General features: G+C 41.4%; 1 long non-coding RNA gene across 1 annotated transcript; it reads right to left on the bottom strand.

Moving 5' to 3' along the window:
* Positions 1-859: 859 nt before the first annotated feature.
* On the bottom strand, positions 860-2,226 carry LOC143785031 (uncharacterized). Its single transcript, XR_013217949.1, has 3 exons — positions 1,697-2,226; positions 1,366-1,580; positions 860-966 (listed from the first exon to the last, which is right to left on the bottom strand). It is a non-coding gene; the product is annotated as an uncharacterized LOC143785031 (long non-coding RNA).
* Between the last annotated feature and the right edge of the window lie 1,930 nt (positions 2,227-4,156).

The raw sequence follows: 4,156 nt of genomic DNA on the forward strand, positions 1-4,156 counted from the left end.
TAATTATCGGTTGTAACATTGCGACCTTTTTTCAAAAACGGGTCCAATAACTTCATTACCACATGGTCAGCTAAACGGTCCTCAGCACGGCGTGTGTCATCTTTGCCTAGATAAGGGAAGCCATTTGCCAGATATTTGCTCTTCTTATCCACAGCTAGCCAATATTTGTGGCCATATTTATCTGGTTTGGAAGGCATGTACTGCGTGAATGGACACCTAGTTTTGCTTGGGAAAAGTTTCTCATCCACCGTTATGTATGGGCCAGGTTTGTAACACGCAATACAATTTGTAATAAACCTGTCCCACACAGTAGAAAATAGAGCAAACTTGTCCGTTTGCAGTCTCTCCGATCGAGTAGATTTCTCATCAAATCTGAGAAACCTCATAATTTCAACAAAGCGGTCCCTAGACATTGTCGCTTTGCAAAACGGTATTCCCCAGTCATTACACCAAATACTGCTAATCGAGTGACGGTTCGTGCCAGATATTCCACGAGCATAGAATATTGCAATGAATGCATCTAGCTCCTCATCAGATAGAGTAAACTGTAAATTATTGTTCCTGCATGCTTCTGCAAGCGTACAGTTCTTTATATGTGTCAATATATATGAATCAAAAAATCAAAAAATAAACGCCATGCGCTCAAAGGACTATCGATAATGATATTTCTTCTGGCGTATCCTGTAGGGCCAGGTGCTTCTCGAAGAATATTTTGGCTGTCACGCCTACCAGGCAAGTGTTGTCCAATTTCAACAGGTTTCCATTGAATACCATCCGCTGAAACTAGTATTCCTTCAGATTTGCCTTCTCTGGTGTTTGTTGTTGCATTACCTTCGCCGCCATCGTTATCTGTTGTTCTTTCATTTCTGGGACGTTTTGCTGATTTTTTCTGTCCACGACCAGGAGGATGGTCACGAGGCAACATAACTGCATGAGCCCTATCCCCAGTTGATGTGCTTGGAATATCTGGAAAAAAGTTGATGAATATTTAGAATTTTTGTTTTGTAAGGGTCCGTGCACTGGCTGGATTAGCGGCGGAATATCCGACCGGATATTCTCACCACAATCCGGCCCGTACCTGCCCGCTCAGGTACAGAGCGGAGTTTCATACCTGAAGCTCCGCTCCGAACCCCGGGCTGGAGCCGCTGTCTGGGACGGAGCCGTGCTCGCGCGTAAGCAAGCGCTGCTCTGTCCCTGACAGCGGCTCCAGCCCGGGGTTCGGAGCGGAGCTTCAGGCATGAGCGGGCAGGTACGGCCTGTATTGCGGCAAGAATATCCAGATGGCTATTCAGCCAGAATTCTGCTAGTGCGCACAGGCCCTAACTCAGTGTGTGGAAGAACAAATAAATACACATAACTACTTACCTTCTGGATTTGTTCCTTCTGAGTCTTCAGATTCACTTGATATGTTCTGAGGAATGAAATCTTCATCACTGTCAGAATCAAATACATGTTCCTGCAATTCGGATTCCGATTCATCCTCCGGTATGGATTGCAAAGTAGCCAGAATATCCTGAGGCTTTATCAAACGTCTTCTCTCCATATTCCTCACAAATTCCATAATTCTATATAGTTCCCTGCTGAAAAATAGAAATGAAATGAAAACTAAAAGAAATAATTACTGTGATGCCACCTTCAAAAGTAGGTGGGCTGAATCAGTTGACAGACAGCTAAACTATTTCATAACAATTCATACCTGTATGAGTCTTCAGAGCTCGTATGTCTGCGTCTGTTCTCTTTGTCTCTTCAGCTGAACTGAAAGTAAAGTTACTATCCAGAATACTGTCTCCTGCTAGGACCTTAGAAAAACACCACCCTTCATTAGCATAAGATAAGAGCCTAGAGTAAACAAGCTATTTTGTTCAGCATTACACAGTAATACAAGCAGGTAAAACACAAGGAAAATGTGAAAAGTTGACATGTAAATTGAACTACATCTATATGAACATCAGGGTAAATAAGACAGAGTGAAAAAATTATGCACAAAACTTTATAGCAACATTTAGTGACAAAAGGACCTCAAAATATAGTAGGGAGTCAAAATGACTCCCTTCAGTAGTTCTTGGGAAATTTTGAAAAAAACGCGCAAATTTTTTACCAAAATTATTTATTCTCACAAAATCTTTTTTCACATCATATTTGAGGAAAAGTCACCGAGTTTCAAGCCGGAATTCTGAAAAATGTAGTCACAGAAGAGAAATAAAAAACGAAAGGAGTCAAAATGACTCCATCAGTAGTTCTAGTGATTTATACAGCGGGCCGCTACGGACAAGGTGATACAAAACATCTGTACTTTTATTGTTTATTTTTTTAATTATACAGTTGTGCTCAAAAGTTTACATACCCCAGCAGAATTTTAGCTTTCGCCTTTTTTCAGAGAATATGAATAACACCAAAACTTTTTCTCCACTCATGGTTAGTGGTTGGGTGAAGCCATTTATTCTCAAACTACTGTGCTTTCTCTTTTTAAATCATAATGACTAGTGATGAGCTAATTTTTTCAGAAAACGATCGCCAAACATAAATTCGGCATGAATATGGCACATTATTATTATTATTAGTATTATTATTATTTATATAGCACCATTAATTCCATGGTGCTGTACATGAGAAGGGGTTACATCAAAATACAAATATCACTTACAGTACACAAAACTAACAATGACAGACTGATACAGAGGGAAGAGGACTCTGCCCTTGCGGGCTTACCTTCTACAGGATTATGGGGAAGGAGACAGTAGGTAGAGGGTTGCAGTAGCTCCGATGGTGTTGAGGTGGCCGTGTGGTCATTACAGGCTGTAAGCTTCTTTGAAGAGGTGGGTTTTCAGGTTTCTTTTGAAGGATCCAAGTGTGCTGGATAACAGGATGTGTTGGGGCACAGAATTCCAGAGGATGGGGGATATTCGGGAGAAGTCTTGGAGGCGATTGGGTGAGGAGCGAATAAGTGTGGAGGAGAGAAGGAGGTCTTGGGAGGACCGGAGATTATGTGAGGGAAGATATTGAGAGATTAGTTTGGAAATATACGGAGGAGAAAGGTTATGGATGGCTTTGTAGGTCAGTGTTAGTAGTTTAAACTGGATACGCTGAGGGAATGGGAGCCAGTGAAGGGATTTGCAAAGAGGGGAAGCAGGAGTGTAGCGAGGAGAGAGATTAATTAGTCGGGCAGCAGAGTTAAGGACGGACTGGAGGGGTGCGAGAGTGTTAGAAGGTAGGCCACAGAGGAGGATGTTGCAGTAGTCGAGGCAGGAGATGATTAGGGCATGCACAAGCATTTTGGTAGAGTGAGGGCTGAAGAAAGGATGGATTCTGGAAATATTTTTGAGCTGTAGGCGACAGGAGGTGGCGAGAGCTTGGATGTGCGGTTTGAAGGACAGGGCAGAGTCCAGGGTTACTCCGAGGCAGCGGATTTTGGGGACAGGGGAAGTGTGATTTCATTTATTTTGATAGATAGATCAGGTAGGGAATATATGCAAGATGGAGGAACTTGGCACATTCAGATTCTTGATCGGAAAGCATTGTTTATATTGTGCTCCATGCACGAGTATAGCATTTTAGTTAATATTTTTTCACTAGCTAAATGTGAAAAAACCTACTGTATCTCACATTTTAGGTAGATAGCTAGGTGGTTGTATATCAGTCAGATAGTTTAGCTAGCTAGTGTCCAATGTGGCTGTTAAATTTACCTTCCAGCATTTTATTTTTTTGTCATTACTGAGGTCCACAGACAAAGCCAGCAAGGCACATGTCCTACAAGTGCACTGCTTCTATTGTGCTCCATGCATGAGTATAGCATTCTAATTAATATTTTTTCATTAGCTAAATGTGAAACAGCCCGCTGTATCCCACCTTGTCATTTAGTACTGTGGTGATATGAAACCGCCTGCAGACCTAAGGCACATTAAACAAATTATAATATTTTCTGTTACTGAATGTGATACAGCCCACCTTATCTCACATTGTCATGTTGTGGCGGTGATAAGAACCTGTCTGCAGACCTAATGTGCATTTAAATAAAATTTTAATTTTTTCAGTTGCTGAATGTTATACAGCCTGTCGTATCCCACATTGTCATGTTGTGGCCATGATATGAACCTGTCTGCAGACCTAACATGCATTTAAAAAAAAAATCAAATTTTTTTGTTGTTTAGTTTTATAC

This window comes from Ranitomeya variabilis, chromosome 7 (genome assembly GCF_051348905.1).
Source record: "Ranitomeya variabilis isolate aRanVar5 chromosome 7, aRanVar5.hap1, whole genome shotgun sequence".
In the NCBI taxonomy this organism is placed as follows: Eukaryota; Metazoa; Chordata; class Amphibia; order Anura; family Dendrobatidae; genus Ranitomeya; species Ranitomeya variabilis.